The sequence below is a fragment of the Schistocerca nitens genome, chromosome 3 (genome assembly GCF_023898315.1).
Source record: "Schistocerca nitens isolate TAMUIC-IGC-003100 chromosome 3, iqSchNite1.1, whole genome shotgun sequence".
NCBI lineage: Eukaryota > Metazoa > Arthropoda > Insecta > Orthoptera > Acrididae > Schistocerca > Schistocerca nitens.
Genome location: NC_064616.1, coordinates 612664563 through 612685490, shown reverse-complemented (window position 1 = coordinate 612685490; position 20928 = coordinate 612664563). Strand labels below are relative to the sequence as shown.

The following is a 20928-nucleotide window of genomic DNA, read 5'->3' as shown; positions in this document are numbered from 1 at the left end:
TAAGCTAATGTTTTTGCTGTTGTAATTTGTATATAATACAGCTATGATATTTTTACTGCTTTTTATACTAGATGGAGTTTTTCATCTGTAAATTATTTTCGTCCGTAAAATATTTTAGGTTACTTAAAAATATGGACTGCATCATATGCCTTTATTAAACAGTACCTGCCCTCTATTTGCGTGTCAGAAGGTGGTCATCTCACTCCCTTTGCTTTTGGAGGAAGTAATGAAATTTGCATTACTGCATCACAGTAGCGGAAATTTAATTAAAATGAGCATTTGCTGAGAAGGACACTGCTTTTGATGAAAATCTGGCAGGGATTCGCTTAAGTATGCGTCCCAATATCCAACGGAGGTAATTTAGACAGTCCACTGAAAAATTAATTCAGGATAGCCGGCCGGGGATTTAAGCGCTTCTACTCCTGAGTCATTATCAAAGGGTTCTAGCGCAATCAGTCCTGGAGTACTACTCCAGCATTTGAAGTCCTTATCAAGTAGGCATGATTGCAGAAAGCGAACGACGTCTGTTGCCTACTGTCGTATCTGTTGGAATCAAGATGCGCACTTATATGAAAAATAGGAACATAGGATAAAACCCATTCATTGGTAGCTCCGCTCAACAGGCAGTCAATAATGTTACAAACTAAGGCTATTAATTCTACGTTACATAGAACATTTGCAGGATTTCAATTGAAGTTATCAGCAACGAATCAGATCACAGGCTATGTCTATATGAATTGTTTACATGTGTGGTTGTATGCTGGCCATTTACCGAGTATTAAATACTATACCGACTAAACCAGAACGACAAAAATGAACCTCTATGACGTGCTCTCACTGTTAGTGAAAATTATGTAATTTATCAATAGTAGTAAATATTCAAATGTACTTACGCGACATACGCTACTATTGTCAAATGTACTTACGCGACATACGCTACTATTGAACACTTTTAGTAATATTTCGTAACTGAGGTGCAAAGCCTGTATAAAATTATTAAGTAAGCTCATGTCTCCTTTAATTAGGCTGAAGTTAAAACCGCATTTTAGTATTATCTGTACAGATTGATCATTTTGTAATGGCCTTAGAATTCGAAATAAGATGACTGTGGTAGTCGCATGGACTTCTGTCTAACATATACAACAAAGTAAAGAAAAAATTGCATTACTTAAGACACATATTTACATTTAACAACAAAAATGTGGAGTGTACCTCAGTTTATGTTTAATTTCTTTGAACTTTCAAATGCTTTATAAAATAGGACTCAAAAGGAAATATAAATTATAATGTAACAAAGCTTACCAAACAGTGGTTGAGACTGAGGAATAGAACTGTGTTTTACACGTATCGGACATACATGTTAGCAGCCCATGAGCTGACTTTAGCCTAAATGGTTCGCTAAATTTCGTTTCAGCTTTATATTCGATAGCAGATTCCACAATTAGTGCTTTGCCAAAGTTAATCTCAGTATCACCGATTTTGACGTGTGTTTAAGAAGAAGACCAATAAAATAAATTAGCAGTAGCACGTAATAACTTTTCCGAAAGCAGTTTTAGAAACTGTGTTAAATTGAGCATTTTCTTTGTAGTGCTTTAACTAGGAGACAGAAGGGCAGTGATCTTTTATAATATCCCTTTGCTTTCATATCCCACCTTATGAGTATGAGATAGGTTTTCCTATAATCATCTGAGAAGTGGTCAAATCAAAGGCCTTAGGTAAGGAACGTGTTTCAACAGAAGTGATTCATCCCCTAGGAAACGAAATACAAAGGAAATTTGCGAATTTATGAACAGAGGAAGAAACTTCTCCAAAACTGGAACAACGCCGTAATTTATTGTTTTGCTTCACAAGAAAGAAGGCAGATAAGACATGAAAGACCTTGTAGTTCTAGCAGCCTCCACCCCGTGTTGTAAAAGGTATACAATGGCACAGAAGAAAGCACTGGACTGAAATTTACGCAGAGTAAAAGGATAAAGCACAAGAAACCATTTCCGAATCGTAAATGAAATCGCAGTACAGAGCAAACAGTGTAATTTACAACATTCCTTGGGATTAAAAGATTTTAAGAAAGTTGTGGACCGCTTTTCGATTGATACAAAAAGCACTTATTCAGCCTATTCCAGTATACTGAAGCGTGTATGCATCAATGGTACTTTGTCAATGTAGTGGGAAATTCGGAATTCGAAGAGGAGCCATGTAAGGATATTCTGTATAACCAGAACTATTCTCACTATCACTAGCAAAAAAGGGGAAATAATACGCGGTAATGGAGTATATCTGAACCATTTTCACTTTGCTATTAACACTGTGCTGTTTTTCCCAAATGTAGTTACGCCGTAAACTTCAACGAATGATGAAACAACGCAATAGAACTACTTTGAAAGTAGATTTGAAAATCAGAAGTATGAAATAATGCGCGATTAAAGTAAAATACAGGATGTATCATAACTAATTACGCAAATGCATATAGTTAAAAGTACACGATATTAGAAGCAAAAAAGTGTCAGTAAGCTTAGGTCTGCAAAGGAACCGTTTGCGAGAAAATTGAGACTTCGTGGTTACCAGCAACCACTGACGTGATTCTGTGTAAACTCCGCATGCCACATCCTGATGTGGTCTTTGTTTACATTTTCGAGACGTAAAGTTGTAAACAGAATGGATACGACAGTATAGTACACAGTCAGAGTGCCACTCATATCAGCTGTTTACAGAGCGTCGATTGTATTGTGCGAGTGTTGGTGGTAACACGGAACATCACTGTAACGAGGAATAAACATTTCATATATGGCAGGCTAATGGCAATGCATGGGAGGCTGCACGCTTGTAGCAAGGGGCATACCATGCCTAAAAGTAGTCCGAGAGTCGAACGTTCACAAGGGTGCACAACGCCTCTTAGAAACTGGAAGCTTTGTTCATGCTGCGGTAACGGGTAGGTCTACCAAAATTACACCTCTGCGTGAAGATTTTCTGCTGGAACAGTCGAACGCTCTGCAGGAATCTCGTCATGGAGACTAGCCACACATATTTCTTTAATGAGCCACAGTGCTGGTTGGAGAATAATTAATGCATCGCAGTGTAATGTACGCGTATCACATCCAACGATTTCAGTATCTTAGTGAAGCGGATTTTGGTGCAAGTCTACGTATGGTAGTAACATTTTATTTACAGACGAAGGAGGTTTCACTTGTGACGGTGTGTTTAATTGTCACAATTCGCACGTTTGGAATCATCTAGGCTCCAACCCACATGCTGTGCTGTGCTGAGCACGTTTCTCATTGAATGTGTGGTTAGGGGTACTAGGTGATGGATGGTTTTATTGGGCCGTAAATATTACGAAATAAACTCAGTGGACGGAACTACCTTCGGTTTATGCGGCATCATCTTGCAGGATTGCTTGCGGATGTTCTCTTAGAGCAACGTCGGAGGATGTAGTACGTGCATGATTGAGCACTGGCAAATTTTGCTGTTTTGGTGAGGCGATATCTAACACGCCGATATTGCCAAAGATTGATTGGGGGAGGAGAAGCTGTGCAGTGGCCATCAACATTACCTGATCTGAACCTCATGAATTTCTTTGTTTGGGCACTTTCTAGGTGTAGCGTGCGCTACCGCGGTTAAGACGGTCGAAGAACTGGAGCAGAGACTCGTCAATGCTTGTCAGGAGATTCGAAATAATCCAGGCGTATTTGAAATGACTCGGAACTCATTACGGCGACGGGTACAGGCATACATACGGATACAAGGACACAGTTCGAACACCTCCCTTAACTATGAGTGCAGTCACGTAACTGTAGTCATGTTCATTCAGAACACCTGCACTTCTACCAAAGTATCTCCACTAACTTTTCTTAGTGTTGTATACTATTGTTATCTATTCTTAACTGGGATGACGTTTACATAGAATCTACATCGTTAACGTCAATAGTCCGCAAGCCACCTGACGGTGTGCGTCTGAGGTTACTTACGGTACCACTAACTGAACCCCCCTTGCCTGTTCCACTCGCGAACTGTGTATGGGAACAAAGATTATCGATAAGCCTTTGTATTAACTCTAATTTCTCGAACTTTCTCATCGCGGTCACTTCGCGAGATGTATATGGGAGTAAGTAATATATTGTCCGACTATTCGCACAAAGTACTCTCTCGAACTTTCTTCGTGATCCACAACGCCTCTCTTGTAACGTCTGCCACTCGAGTTTGTTGAGTATCTCTGTAACGCTCTCGCGACGAATAAACGATCACGTGACGAAACGCGCCATTCTTCTTCGGACCTTCTGTATCTCTCCTATCAGTTCTACCCAGTAAGGGTCCCAGATTGATGAACAGTACTCAAGAATCGGTCGAACAGGCGCCTTGTAGGCCACTTTTTGACTGGAAAGAATTACATTTCGTTAAGAGTTTTCCTACGACTCACAGTCTGGAATCAGATTTCCATACTGTTTGTTTTATGTTGTCATACCACTTGCGGTCGCTCAAGTCACTGGAGCCTGATAACTATCGCAATTATTTCGCAAGCGGTTTCCTTGCGAACCTCTGTTGCCTGAGACTTTTTTGCTTCTAGTATCGTGTCCAACGAGGTCATAGAACCTGGTGATGATTTTCTACAGCTAATTATGAAGTCCATGATACATCTTAAAATACCAATATAGGTAAATGGCTACACACAACTTAAAAAATGGTACAGTACGTGAAACATAAACTCTAAAAGCTTTATTTATTTATTTTTTTGCATGGTGCCGGAAGTTAGGTTGGAAGACAGCCGACAGGAGTGCCACTGATCGCAATGGCCGAAAATGGTATCACCTATCTCGAAATGCTGCAGTTGAGGGTCGTGCCACAACCTGAAACTGACTGCAAGGATTTCATCTTTCAACAAGATGGCACTTCTCGACTTTTCCACAGCGTTTATCGGAATGAGACGTTGTCAAGTCTCTGACCTGGCGCTACTCGAGTGGGCAGAACGGGCGCCAGACTGGATTTCTTGTCATTTTTTTTTCTTGTGCTGTTACATCAAGGATAATGTTTATACTCCAGCCGTACCACAGAACCTCGAAGACATTCAACACCGCGTCACAGCAGCTGTTCTTACCGTCACTCCTGATATCGGGTTTGGGCGGAACTGGACTACGTGTACCGCGTGATGGAGGGTGGACACGTAGTAAATTTATAAACAATCCATAAACCTTTGAGAGCTTGTCCTTCGCACACTACATAATTTGTTACGTTGTTCTTGACCTTATATCTCTAAGGATTTTTTTTTTCAAATGTTTCATGGCCTTTATACGAGAGCGTGCTGAAAATTAATAGCTCCGAAAGTCTTATGTGAAAACTCTTACAATTTTGTAAAGAAAATGAACTTTGTTAATATTTTACATCCTTATTCTTCATGTCTCTATATTTATTTCTCAACATGGACATCCTGGCGACGAACGCATTTCCGCCAACGAGAGATAAACTTGTAGATACCGTCACTGTAAATTGTTTGATTTTGTTGACGGAGCCACAACCTCACCTCTATTTCCACCGCTTCATAACTATCAAAGTGAAGTTCTGGAAGGTGTTCTGTAAATTCTGGAAACACGAAAATCGGATGGGGCCAAGTCGGGACTGAATAGAAGATGATCGTTAACAGTGAACCCAAGGCGTCGGATTGTTGCAGATGTCGAACCGCTCGTGTTTGGTCTGACATTGTCATAATGAAGGAGAGGGTGCTACACGTGTGGACGAACTCTTCGCATTCCTGCTTTCAGTTTTCTGATGGTCTCGGATCTCGCAGTACCTTGCAAAGTCTACCTTTATTCATGAATTCTATGTGCACAACACCTTGAAAACAGAGCACTGTGAGCATGACTTTGCTTCTTGATGGCATGGTGTTGAGCTTTACTGGTCTCGATGATCCTTTGTGGCAGAACTCCACTGATGCTCTCTTGTTTTCGGGGGAGGGGAATGGTGAACCCAACTTTTATCACCTCTCACACATTACTAATGTCCGACACGATCATCACAGTACATGGCTTTCATTCTTCTATGGATTTCGAATGGAGGCACGTTTTCTGCGTTTAGGAACTCGATTACAACACGCTGTTTCTCACGCACCGACATATCTACATCTACATGGATACTCTGCAAATCACATTTAAGTGCCTGGCAGAGGGTTCATCGAACCAACTTCACAACTCTCTATTATTCCAATCTCGTTAGCGTGCGGAAAGAATGAACACCTATATCTTTCCGTACGAGCTCTAATTTCCCTTATTTTATCTTGGTGATCGTTCCTCCCTATTTAAGTCGGTGTCAACAAAATATTTTCGCATTCGGAGGAGAAAGTTGGTGATTGGAATTTCGTGAGAAGATTCCGTCGCAACGAAAACGCCTTTCTTTTAATGATGTCCATCCCAAATCCTGTATCATTTCTGTGACAATCTCTCCCATATTTCGCGCTAATAGAAAACGTGCTGCCTTTCTTTGAACTTTTTCGATGTACTCCGTCAGTCCTATCTGGTAAGGATCCCACACCGCGGAACAGTATTCTAAAAGAGGACGGACAAGCGTAGTGTAGGCAGTCTCCTTAGTAGGTCTGTTACATTTTCTAAGTGTCCTGCTAATAAAATGCAGTTTTTGGTTAGCCTTCCCCCCAACATTTTCTATGTGTTCCTTCCAATTTAAATTGTTCGTAATTGTGATACCTAGGTATTTAGTTGAATTTGCGGCTTTTAGATTAGACTGATTTATCGTGTAACTGAAGTGTAACGCGTTCCTTTTAGCACTCATGTGGATGACCTCACACTTTTCGTTATTTAAGGTCAAATGCCACTTTTCGCACCATTCCGATATTTCTTCTAAATCGTTTTGCAGTTTGTTTTGATCTTCGATAAACGACAGCGTCATCTGCAAACAACCGAAGACGACTGCTCATATTGTCTCCCAAATCGTTTATATAGATAAATGTTCAAATGTGTGTGAAATCTTATGGGACTTAACTGCTAAGGTCATCAGTCCCTAAGCTTACACACTACTTAATCTAAATTATCCTAAGGACAAACACACACACCCATGCCCGAGGGAGGACTCGAACCTCCGCCGAGACCAGCCGTACAGTCCATGACTGCAGCGCCCCAGACCGCTCTGCTAATCCCGCGCGGCCGTTTATATAGATAAGGAACAGCAAAGGGCCTATAACACTACCTTGTGCCACGTTTTGGATAATGGACTCACAAAGTTCTCTGCTTGATTCATACAGGTTAGCCAAAGGTACGTTTACAAGTGCCACAGAAATTGCGTATTTCCGACAACGTAGCCTGCCAGAATTGGTGGCCATTAGAGTGGAAGCCTCATGTTCACAACACTTCTGGCCACTGTTGCCCGGAAAAGTTTGTGGCAATACATTTTTGGCCCAGAAGTGTTCACACGGACCACCATATCGTCCACGAAATGGAGGAAAGCGAACTGGTTCCAAAAGTTTAACCTATAAACCTATTATGGATACATACCTCCTTCAGAATGTTGAAATACAGTTTTGAATATATCGAAAAATCAACTGGTCTGAGAAATGGCAAGACCACCACCGTTAGTGAAGACTACATGCCAATTCACAACCAGATTCGCAGTGAACCATTGGATTTTGGCATAAAACGTGATTCGTCTGAAAAGGCACCCTGTCGCTACTCAGTGGACGTTCAGTTGCGGTATTGGCGTGGAAATTCCAGCTTTCGTCGCTGATGAACAGCAGTCAGCATGGGTGCATCAACCAGGGGCTTGCTGCGGATACCCATACACTACACGTTTGCTGAACGGTCGTTGGGGAGACACTTTTGGTAGCTTCTTGGTTCATCTGGACGTTCAGTTGGCCAACAGTTGCACGTCTGTTAGCCCGAAAACATCCCCACAGTCCTTCACCCATGTCACCTAAGGCCCATAGTGCACCACAGTTGCCTCGGCGCCGGTTTTGGATAGCGCCATTTTGCCCTACACAGTATACAGGGTGTCCCAACTATCTTCTCCACCCAAAATATCTCTGGAACAATAACAGCTATTGGAAAACGACTTTCACCGGTATCAATGTAGCGCTGGGGCCCATGAATGTACATATTTGGAAACATTCTAAAACGAAAGCATATGTGTTTTTTAACACAAACTTATGTTTTTCTAATGGACCTCCTATATTTTTTCTTCAGCAATCCATAGCATGACAAAGCACATACACAATGGCGTTGATTGCATCGCAATATTCCCATTACATCCCGACATATTGAGACGCGAAGTTGACGCTTGAAACACCCGACATGCGCTGCTGGCGCACGTCCTGAGGCTCAGTCGTGAACCCCATGCTGCCCGTAATCGCGATGTGATTGACATGTGTAATCACACTTCCATACTTATCAAGAGGTCCGAAACGAATAAAACGGTCTGCTGCGCGATTACGGGCAGCATGGGGTTCACGCCTGAGCCTCAGGACGTGCGCCAGCAGCGCATGTCGGGTGTTTCAAGCGTCAACTTCGCGTCTCAATATCTCGGGATGTAATGGGAATATTGCGATGCAATCAACGCCATTGTGTATGTGCTTTGTCATGCTATGGATTGCTGAAGAAAAAATATAAGAGGTCCATTTAAAAAAAAACATAAGTTTGTGTTAAAAAACACATATGCTTTCGTTTTAGAATGTTTCCAAATATGTACATTCATGGGCCCCAGCGCTACATTGATACCGGTGAAAGCCGTTTTCCAATAGCTGTTATAGTTCCAGAGATATTTTGGGTGGACAAGATAGCTGGGACACCCTGTATTTTAATCACGGTGCCCCCAGGGGCTCAGCATTCATTTGCTGGGTACGGGCTTGGCGACCCCGGGGTTCCTGAGCTGGGGACTGGTAAGCGCCGCCAGTCCCCTGTCACCGTAACCTCTGGGCATACTTCAACGACCACCGTGCGGCGCGGCGGTGGAACGTTGTGTGTCTCAGGGAATGGGGATCTTGGCTTGACCGCCCGGATCGCGAGGATGGAATAAACCTCTATAAAAAAAACCTCAATCTCAAGGTGTGCTGCGCGCCGATGAGATGCATGGCTGTTGAGGTGGAACAGTCGATAGCGGGCAACCTCTGGGGAACCTGCCGCACCTCAGTTGTATAAGGCTTACCTAGGCACGCGGGGCTCTGTCTAGGTGGACTTCTAGTTCCCTAGCTGCTCGTGGGACCGAGATGGATCCTTCTAAATCCTCTTTTCTTCCTCCCAGCGGAAAGGGTGGGCCGCTGGAAGGTTCTAACACCCAGTCTCTTAAGAGGGCCCGTGCAGTCAGTCCCCCTGACTCCGGCGCTTCTTTGAAAAGTCCAGTCTTAGGTAACAGAATGCATTCTGGTAATCCGAATGTGTTTCTCATTGTGAAACGGAAGGAGAGTAGTTTCGAGAAGGTTTCGCCCTTCTATATTCAAAAGGGATTGGAGGGAATCTGTGGCTCCTTAAAATCGGTGAAGCGCTTACGTAATGGGACCTTGCTAGTGGAAACTTCCACTTCTCAGCAAGCAACTAACCTCCAATCTGCTAAATGCCTTGGAGAGTATGCCATAGACACTGAACTGCACAGCACCTTGAACTATAGCAAAGGTGTTGTGACATGCCGGGATCTAGCTGATATTCCCACGGAAGAACTGCAACGTGAGTGGGCTCCGGAAGGTATCGTTGATGTCCAACACATCATGAAGAGGGTTGATGGCACTCTTGTCAAATCCGACTCCTTTATTCTGACCTTCAGTAGCACAAAACTTCCTGAACATGTTAAAGCTGGCTTCCTTCGCCTTAGTGTGAGGCCTTATTTCCCGGCCCCAATGCGCTGTTTCAAATGCCAGCGTTTTGGGCATACCACCTTAGGCTGTAAAGGCGAAGCGACTTGTGGAAACTGTGGTCAGGCTGCTCATGAAGGAGTTGGTTGCTCGTCTCCGGCTAAATGTATTAATTGCTCTGGGAACCACCCTGTTTGGAGTAGGGACTGCCGCATATTTTTAGAGGAACGCAAGGTCCAGGAAATAAAAACAACCAAGCGTATCCCCTATGGTGAGGCCAAGAAGATTTATAAGTCGATGCAACCTCCCACATTTGCTACATCTATTGCATCCCTGGTACAGAAGCCTACTCCAAAAGTCGATGCCTCAACGCAGACTGAGGTGGTGAGTGTTAGCACTAACACCTGTAGCTGTCAGTGCACTTGCAACGCAGCCAGTGTTCCAGAGCCAGTAGCCCCTCCTCGCACGGCAGACAAAGGTACAGTGGCGGACTTGGTCCAGCCCCTCGCGCCTCCAACAGCTGAGGTTGTCCCCAAGCCCAGTGCGCCAATTACCACTCCCACATCCGCTCCCCCAAAGTCCACCAAGCCACAGAAAGCTACTGTGCAGCAGCAACAGCGGGTCAAATCCCGTGGTAAACCATCTGACCATGCGGATGTTGTTTTACGCGAGGCTTCATCTGACTCTTCCCCAGAGTTGATGGAGTACGATGTATGTGGGGGGCAATCATCTCGTCCCACGCCTGCCCCTCCACCTGCTGCGGTCTCCCCACCCCGTCGGAGGGACAGGATGAAGGTGCTACCCCCAACATAGATGCCTCCCATACTCCAGTGGAACTTGCAAGGGTTCAGGACGCATGTGGAGGAACTTCGTCTACTTTCTCAGGGTAGACCACTGTGTCTCTGTCTCCAGGAGACGTATTTCCATCCATCATACTCCCCTGAGATACGAGGCTATACACTCCACAAAAAGGACGACCTGCGTGGAGAGAGAGCTAGAGGAGGCGTAGGTATTTTCGTCAGGACGGACTACCATTCCTCGCCTCTCTCACTTACGACGACTCTACAGGCCGTCGCTGTGTCCGTGCACGTGCGTCATCCATTGACTGTATGCTCACTTTACTTGCCCCCACATGATGCTCTTGATGAAGCGGCCCTCACCGACCTTCTTACACAGCTCCCCCAGCCATTCATTATTTGTGGTGATTTTAATGCCCACAATGTGCTTTGGGGCTCTGCAATTACCTGCCCCAGGGGTAGAGCAATTGAGAGGCTTCTCCTGTCATCCTGTGCCTACTTGCTCAATGGAGGACAGAGTACTCATTTCAGCACGGCGACTGGGTCGTTCTCTGCCATAGATCTCTCGCTTTGCTCTCCAGCTCTTGCCGCTAGTGCTCACTGGGAAGTGGTCGCTGACTTGCACGGCAGTGATCATTTCCCAATCTGGATTCACCTGCCAGATGGCGTGGGCCCCGAAAGGAGACCACCACGATGGGTGCTCGGTGGAGCTGACTGGACACTTTATAGCCAGTTGGCCCAATTCGAACACTGTGTGAATGTTGAGGTGTGGGTGGATCATATTACCAAAACGGTCCACCACGCCGCTGCAGCATCCATTCCACAGTCCACAGGCCACCGGAAAAGGCCACCTGTGCCCTGGTGGAGTGACGAATGCCGCTCTGCAATCAGGACCAGGCGTGCGGCCCTGCGGCGGTTCAAGTGTCGGCCGACTGCTGAGAATCTTGCAGCCTTTCGGGTGGCGAGGGCGAGATGTCGCCGCATTATTCGTGAGAGCAAGAAGAGGTCGTGGCAAAAGTTCCTGAACACCATTAATCGTTCCACCAAAAGTTCCATTGTGTGGGAGACCATTAGGAGAATTTCTGGCAGAGGAGGGAGGTGCCCCATAGCTGCTGTAATGAATAACGGCACTCTCCACACAGATCCGCGAGACATTGCCCAGACTATGGCAGCGTATTTTGCGACAGTTACTTCCACAACCAGTCAGGATCCAGGTTTCCAGCGCCATAGAGCGGTTGCTGAGAGGTGTAGTCTGAACTTCCAGCCCACCTCTCATGAAGTTTACAACTGCCCTTTTTCTATGTGGGAGCTGGATTCTGCATTGTCTGGAGCTCGTGACACTTCCCCTGGTCACGACAGGATCCATTACAGTATGCTATGGCACCTCACAATGCGCAACAAAGAAATCCTCCTTGCACTTTTTAATGCCATTTAGGCGTCGGGTCACTTTCCTGACGCGTGGCGTGAGGCAGTTTTAATCCCTTTTTTAAAACCTGGGAAAGACCGCACGAGCCCAAGTAGCTACCGTAGTATTGCCCTCACTAGTTGCATAGGGAAGACCTTGGAGCGGATGGTCAACCGCCGCCTTGTCTGGATGTTAGAATCCCGGCAACTACTTAGTCGCTTTCAGTGTGGTTTCAGGAGGTTTCGTTCCACCTTCGATAACCTTGCCCTCCTGGAGGCGGCTATCCAACAAGCTTTCCTACGCCGTCATCACCTTCTAGGTGTATTTTTCGACATCGAGAAGGCCTACGATACCACTTGGCGGCGTCTCATCCTGGAGCAGCTTCACGAATGGGGTTTTCGTGGTTGTCTTCCTCTTTTTATTCAGTCTTTCCTCTCGCCACGATATTTTAGATACCGAATTGGTGACGTCCTGTCTGATCGCTTTGAGCAGGAGAATGGTGTCCCTGAGGGTAGCGTTTTAAGTGTGACTCTCTTTGCCATCGCTATTAATAGCATTACGTCCATAGTGAAAAGTCCTGTCCAGTGTTCTTTGTTTGTGGATGATTTCTCTTTGTTCTGCTCTTCTTCAAGCCTTGCAACGACAACTCGTCAGTTGCAACTTACGATTAGGCGTTTAGATGACTGGGCGCTGAAGAGTGGCTTTAAGTTTTCCACCGAGAAGTCTGTATGTGTTCTTTTTAACCGTTCTCGTTCGATTTTCACCTTTCCTGAGTTGCGCTTGAGGGACACTATTCTGTCTTTTAAAGACACGGTGAGATTTCTGGGGCTCATTTTTGACTCGAGGCTCACGTGGTTACCTCATCTTAAAGACCTGAAACGGCGGTCGCTTCAGGCTTTAAGTATTTTAAAATGTCTTAGCCACAGTACATGGGGAGCTGACAGGACTTGTCTGCTCCAGTTTTACAGGGCGTTTGTGCGATCTCGGCTCGATTATGGGTGCACGGTGTATGGGTCCGCGAGGCCTTCTTACTTAAAGATTTTGGACGTTGTGCACCATGAAGGGCTTCGGTTGGCCACTGGGGCATTCCGAACTAGCCCCATACCAAGCCTCTGTGCAGAGGCTGGTGAACCGCCACTTCATATGCGGCGACGGCTACTTACGGTCCGCCAGGCGTATAAAACTTTGTCCACACCATACACCCCTGCATACCATACCGTTGCTCAGCCTCCTCTGGCACGGTTATTTCATAACCGGCAACGTGCGTCGCAACCCTATGGGATTCGCGCACAGGATTGCCTCGCTGCAATGTCTGTGGCTGGTCTTCGTGTTTTACGTCGCGGTTGGAGCAGATCTCCACCTTGGCTCCTCCGGAGACCCAAACTTATTTTAGATTTGACTCGTTTTAAGAAGAATGGCACGCCAGATTTTACATTCCAGTCACTGTTTTTTAACATTTTAGATGTGCATCACGGTTTCACTGTCGTTTATACTGATGGCTCCAAACAGGAGACTTTCCTTGGCTGTTCTGTAGTGTTCCCTGATCATGTTACCCGGATTCGCCTCCCTGCTGAAAATACCGTTTTCGCGGCGGAGCTCCACGCGATCCTGAAGGCACTGGAGCAGATGAATCGTGTTCGGGGCGATCGATTTCTTCTCTGCTCCGATTCTCTTAGTGCCTTACAATCACTGCAGAACCTATACCTGACTGAGGAGATGGTCCAGCTGATACATGACCAACTGTACTTGCTCCAACAGCGGGGTAAAGAGGTATCCTTCTGCTGGGTGCCTGGTCATGTCGGCATATGGGGCAATGAACAGGCTGATCGGGCTGCCAAGGAGGCCTGCAGAGAGCAGGATGTGGTCCAGTGTCCTATCCCCTTGCAGTCAGTAATCGCTGCACTCCACAGGAAGTGCATGGAGTTGGGGGAGGACGAATGGCTGGCGGTGACGGCCAATAAACTGCGGTCGGTAAAGTCAACGACTCGGCCGTGGCGTTCCTCCTGCCGGTTGCTCAGGCGGGAAGAGGTGGCCCTCACACGTCTTCGGATCGGGCACTGTCCTCTGACGCATAGCTATTTATTACGGCGGGAGGATCCTCCGTTTTGTGATGCCTGTGGTGTGCACATCTCTGTCCGGCACATTTTAACAGACTGCATTTTATACCGTGATGCAAGGGCAGCAGCACAAGTTGATGGGGATCTGCCTTGTGTTTTAGCAAACGATGAGACGTGTGTGTCTAGGGTTTTTAAGTTTTGTGATGTGTCTGGACTCTGGCCTAAACTTTTAGGCTGGAGGTTTTAGTGTATTGCAGAGTGGCTGACTCCTCCCTTTTTTTCCTTGCGGTCAGCCAGCCACTTCCATCTGCTACATTGTTTTAGCTCCCTCTCTCATTTTCTTCCTGTGTTGTCCATGTTTTACTGCTGACGCCCTGCTTCATCCCACGCTTCGGTGTGGGTGAGCACATATTTTCCAATGATTGTTCCCCGTGTTTTATGTTCCGTTTTATGTAAATGTTCTGAGGTTTTTTTTTTCTTTTCTTGACACCCGTCTCACTAGGATACTGAACGGGCGCTGAAGACCTTGCTGTCATGCGCCCACAAAACCACTCTACTACTACTACTACTTTAATCACGGTGGCATGTGAACAGTTTACAGATTTAGCCGTTTCGGAAATCCGCACACCCATTGCCCGAAATCCAATGATCACGCGCTTTTGTACGTTAGAAAGATCTCTCCGTATCTGTATTACGACAACGGCTGCACTGCTTCTCACGTCCCCTCCTCCTCCCCCCCCCCCCCTTGCCCAGACACACTTTATATACTGTCCACTGCCTGTGCTGCCATCTGCCGTCTGTGAGTGATTATTGCACATTGAATGAGCGTAGGGGGAGCAGATATAAGAATCCTCCACTGCTGCTCATGGCAGGGTCCTAGTGAAGGTGGTTTCCTGTTGCATTCTTCCGACCTGATATAAACTGTCAAGGGTGTATATGTGTCGTGTCGATGACTGTGATGAGTGGTTGTACAGTGCAGTGCTGCGTTTGTGTTGTTATGGATAAAGAGAAGGCAGAGGCTGAAACCCGGTGCCAGCACATAGCCTACTCCTCTCTAAAAGCTCCAAGGGAGCCTCAGAGCGTGACGTCCCCCGCGGACAGACGGAACAACACTAATAGTACCACACAGTCTCATTTCATGGAGCACTGCGGAGGGGTTGGTGCAAAGACTGGTGATCAGAAACCTACCACCACCGCCTCTCCTCCCCTTAAAAAAAGCACACCGTCTTCAGGCCACAAGTGGCCCATCGGGGCCATCCGACCGCCGTGTCATCCTCAGATGAGGATGCGGATAGGAGGGGCGTGTGGTCAGCACACCGCTCTCCCGGTCGTTATGATGGGTTTCTGTGACCGGAGCCGCTACTATTCGGTCGAGTAGTTCCTCAAGTGGCATCACGAGGCTGAGTGCACCCCGAAAAATGGCAACAGCGCATGGCGGCCGGGACGGTCACCCATCCAAGTGCCGGCCACGCCCGACAGCGTTTAACTTCGGTGACCTGACGGGAACCGGTGTATCCACTGCGGCAAGGCCGTTGCCACTCGCCTCTCCCTGCCGACCAATAATACTGGCAGTGAAAGTCTCACACACCTCCAGGATTGGAACCGCCGTACTTCCGAGTCGAGCGCCACCACGCAAGCGTGCGTCAGTGATCTCGGCTACCGAGGTGGGTCACTGCTAGTGTATACAAAGACTTTAATAAAAGATCAATGTAGCTGGCATGATGCTGATGATGAACGTGGAAACACACATGATGAGGTTTAAACAACGTGAAAGCCTTAATAACCTATTTAGACCACAATTACGGCTCAGTGCTACGACTGTAGCAGCGAGGAGCTCCTTATTCAGGTTTCGATATTTGTATATAGTATACAGGGTGATTCAAAAAGAATACCACAACTTTAGGAATTTAAAACTCTGCAACGACAAAAGGCAGAGCTAAGCACTATCTGTCGGCGAATTAAGGGAGCTATAAAGTTTCATTTAGTTGTACATTTGTTCGCTTGAGGCGCTGTTAACTAGGCGTCAGCGTCAGTTGATGCTAAGATGGCGACCGCTCAACAGAAAGCTTTTTGTGTTATTGAGTACGGCAGAAGTGAATCGACGACAGTTGTTCAGCGTGCATTTCGAACGAAGTATGGTGTTAAACCTCCTGATAGGTGGTGTATTAAACGTTGGTATAAACAGTTTACAGAGAATGGGTGTTTGTGCAAAGGGAAAAGTTCTGGACGGCCGAGAACGAGTGATGAAAATGTAGCACGCATCCAGCAAGCATTTGTTCGCAGCCCAGGAAAATCGACTCGCAGAGCTAGCAGAGAGCTGCAAATTCCACAATCAACTGTATGGAGAGTCCTACGAAAAAGTTTAGTTATGAAACCTGAACGTCAACTACCCGAGGCGATGGATCGGCCGCCAGGCAGCCCGTGACAGAGCACTTCATCACTGGCCTCCAAGAAGCCCTGATCTTACCCCCTGCGATTTTTTCTTATGGGGGTATGTTAAGGATATGGTGTTTCGGCCACCTCTCCCAGCCACCATTGATGATTTGAAACGAGAAATAACAGCAGCTATCCAAACTGTTACGCCTGATATGCTACAGAGAGTGTGGAACGAGTTGGAGTATCGGGTTGATATTGCTCGTGTGTCTGGAGGGGGCCATAATGAACATCTCTGAACTTGTTTTTGAGTGAAAAAAAAACCTTTTTAAATACTCTTTGTAATGATGTATAACAGAAGGTTATATTATGTTTCTTTCATTAAATACACATTTTTAAAGTTGTGGTATTCTTTTTGAATCACCCTGTACTTTCCACGCCCCGCAGCTGTAGCTGTAGATGTACAAACCATATTTGTGAAATTCGTGGTTTTCGCCTTCTGTATTCTTGTAGCTCTCTATGTACGGGAGCCAACTTTCAAACTGAAACAAAATAAATACTGCCGCGAGCTGTGCTGCATACGATGTGGAGTAGCTGTTAGAGTCGCTGTCTAGCGCTCTGTGGTCCGCCAGTTCACGTCCGATCAGGACGAAATATTTGTTATGTAGAATTATCATCTCTAGTAGGTTCTAGAAATTCCTTATGTTGCTAATGTTTCCATATTCTGGAATATATGACGGTTGAATCAACAGCAGCACTCTATGACCAAGAGGCAGTTTCGATCCGTCTGTGCGTTGGTGTCCCTAATAAACGTGATTTTAGTGCTAAGTGTTGTACGTAAATGATGACCCTGCTTTCGGATTTGGCCTTTACTGTGGTTATAACGTGACAATAATATTTCACCATTCAGATTACGCAGCTGAGCACTACAGCGCTGTCAGCGTGATGAAGTGGAAGCAGGGCTGAGAGTGAGAGGGAAGGCTGTGCAGACAATGACAGAGATATGTATGGCCCGACCACAAGAAATATTCGTCACCGCTGGTGAACAACACATCCACAGCTACTGCTCCATTGGCAATATTGCCGGGTCATACCGCGATAGAGCCGTTTATTGCAGCAAAATTTCGGCAGTGTTGACGGCAACACTATTACGACCACACATTGCCGTAAAATATGTTCCATGTAAACGCACCTTAAGATGGACGTGACAAACTATTGGGTGATGGTCGATGGCATTTGAAAGCATGCAAGGTCAATATGGACGCTGCAGACAGTAATGAATACACGGAGAAATCTGGACATTGGCTTTACCAACAGACGGTACCAAATAGCAGCAGCTGCTGCAGATGGTATTACTATAGTCAACAGCTACCACGACTATAATGGCTCCGAGGTCGGCGAGTTGTGAAACTGTATGTCTCCTTTCTCTTCGGAGGCTGTAGTGTGGCCAAAGATAGTACTATAGGTTATTTGTGTTACATCTACGTCTGTACCCTCAAGTACTTGGCAGAGGGTAGATTTTATTGTATTGCACATTAAACTTTATTTCGATATGTTAAATGAGTTTTCAAAAGTTAACAGATTTTGCATCTTTTTCGTTAAATTTTTCATCAAACGTTCGAGCTCTGAGTCTTCGTATATGCTCGATGTCCTGTGAGAGTGCTATCTGATGCTGCTACCATACTCTTCAGCATTATAGATGTAAGAGTGTTTCATAAGCACCTACATTTTACCTATGTTCAACCAATGAACTAGGCTTATTATTTACTTTAACTACGAATGAACATACGTGATCGTTCCACTTCACACCCCTGCGCACTCTTATTCGCAGGTGTTAGTATGATATGGCTGACTCTATTTGTCATCTGTAGATTATTAAGCCAAATTGTATTATTATTTCCTTTCTTTTGGAACTAATTGGCAGTTTTTTCATCATTGTGATAGTTTGCGTAACCGACTGGATATTGCTACAGTTTTTATCGGGATCCGCGATTTCCTCTCGAAAACTTACAGTACGTAGTAATCGAGTTAAGCAGAACTGATGACCAGAGTTCCCCAAAGAAGTGTTATTATAGGCCATCTGCTGTTCCTAATGTACATTAATGAGTTAAGAAATAATCTGAGCAGCCCCCTTGGATTACTTGCAGATGATGATATGATTTACCGTCTAGTAAAGTCATTAGAAGATCGGAACCAATTGCAAATGACGTAGAGACGATACCTGAATGGTGCCAAATGTGGCAAATACCTCTCAATAAGGAAAAGTGTGAGGTCATCAACATAAATACAAAATATATCCGCTAAATTTCGATCGATAAATCACACAAAGGTAAAGGTTGTCAATCTGACTAAATACCTAGGAATTTCTATTACGGAGGATTTAAGTTGTAACGATCGCATAAATAATGTTTTGGGGAAGACAAATCAAAGACTACGGTTTATTGGCAGCTCATTTACAAAATGTAACAGGTCCACTAAAGAGACTGCCTACACTACGGTTGTTCGTCCTCTGCTAGAGCATTGTTGTGCAATATGGGATTCTTACTAGATAAGATTGACAGATTGACGGAGGACATCGAAACAGTTCAGAGAAGGAGAGCTCCTTTTGTATTATCGCGAAATAGGGGAGCGACTGTCACGGATATGATAAGCGAGTTGGGATGACAAGCATTAAAACAAAGACGGTTTTCGTTGCGGCGAGATCTTTTCACGACATTTCAATCACCAACTTCCTCCTCCGAATGTGAAAATATTTTGTTGCCACCAACCTACATAGGGAACAATGATCATCATAAGAGAATCAGAGCTCGTACAGAAAGATTTAACTGTTCATTTTACCCACTCACTGTTCGAGAGTGGAAGAGTAGAGAAATAGTCTGAAGGTGGTTCGAAGAACCCTTTGCCAGGAGCTTAAGTGTTAGTTGCAGAATAATCATGCAGATGTAGATGTAGCACTCCTCCAGAAATGACAGTGCTATTTGCGAAAAGTGGGAGATGGCAATTTCATTACCCTCTTAGTCATTAATGTACGATGGTTGAATGCTAAGTGATGCTTCCATCAGCTCCATAACATGTGTCAGTATTGTTGTGTAACTGGTTTCAACAAATTGTGTAGAGTCTCTGCTACATCCTCAGCCGCAAGCTATTGCTGTGAATAGTTGCGTATATTATCGTGGCTGAAATGAGGGCGTATAAAGCAAAATCGTCACTGTGACTGAACCAACGTGCTCTCATCGAGTTCCTAACAGCAGAAAGTGGTGTTCCAGTCGAAATTTATCGAAGAATGAAAGTAGTTCGTAGTAATGGCAGCGCCAGGTAAACTAAACAGATGTAAAGCTGGTGTACTGGAACAACGGAATTGTTGATAAACTAACAAGGGGAGGCCGCCAATTGTGAAATTCAGATTCGATTCATACTGCGCATAATAAAAGCTCATGGCCAGAGGTGTAATGTGGCAAAGCACCAAGATGCACTTCTCAGCCGTTGTCGAGAAAATCGACAGTTAAAAGAAACCGTTGCCATGAAATACTCTCTACGGTTAACAATTTTCTACAGCGTCGTGGCGCAGCGGTAAGCGCTCGAGTTCGTAATCCGAAGGTCGCCGGATCGAATCTCGCGCCATGCAACTTTTTTTTTATTATTTATTTTTGTAATATATATATATATATATATATATATATATATATATATATATATATATAATTCCCGGCAATCAGTTGCAACAATTATGCAATAATAAGTTGTTGAAAGTCGTCTGTCGTGGAAAAACTGGCGACTTCGAACATCATTATGTTTTCCGCAAACAAAGTTGTATTTCACAAATGTTATTAATTGTCTTCATAATGTTATCCACGTATAGTTAACGGAAGACGTAGAAACGATATTCCGAAACGAATACGTATAGCGTAATTCAAACGTTCGAATTAGAATAGAGACCCCACGAACACAAATTTGCTGTGGCAGGTATGAAATATAAACTCCGTTACTCGCTCGTTACACTTGAAGGACAGATGTTGAATGGGCCGAAACGAGCCGCCGAAGAACAGCGTAGTTGCGTGCTAACTTCGAAAGAAGGTAGATGCGGTCCCTAGCGCAACTTATAACATCTTCGAAAATCAGTGCGGACGGGAGAGCTTTGGTACACCCTGTTTAAAAAAGGGAAAAATGGGGGCGGTACAATTGGAGAGCGATCCACCTTCACCAACATGCATATATATATATATATATATATATATATATATATATATATATATATATTACAAAAAACTAATAATAAAATAATTGCATGGCGCGAGGTTCGATCCGGCTACCTTCGGATTACGAACCCGAGCGCTTACCGCTGCGCCAGGACGCTGTAGAAATTAATTAATCGTAGAGAGTATTTCACCGCAACGGCTTCTTTTAACTGTCGATTTTCTCGACAACGGCTAAGAAGTGCATCTTGGTGCTTTGCCACATTACACCTCTGGCCATGAGCTTTTATTATGCGCAGTATGAATCGAATCTGAATTTCACAATTGGCGG

The 20928-nt window shown here is 45.0% G+C and overlaps 1 protein-coding gene and 1 pseudogene across 1 annotated transcript in view; one reads left to right on the top strand and one right to left on the bottom strand.

Annotated features, from left to right (window-relative positions):
- The window catches only part of LOC126249360 (monocarboxylate transporter 10), a 479255-nt gene that overhangs the window by 436615 nt on the left and 21712 nt on the right, over positions 1-20928 (top strand). The gene's annotated exons all lie outside the window — the stretch shown is intronic.
- On the bottom strand, positions 15451-15568 carry LOC126250275 (5S ribosomal RNA; annotated as a pseudogene).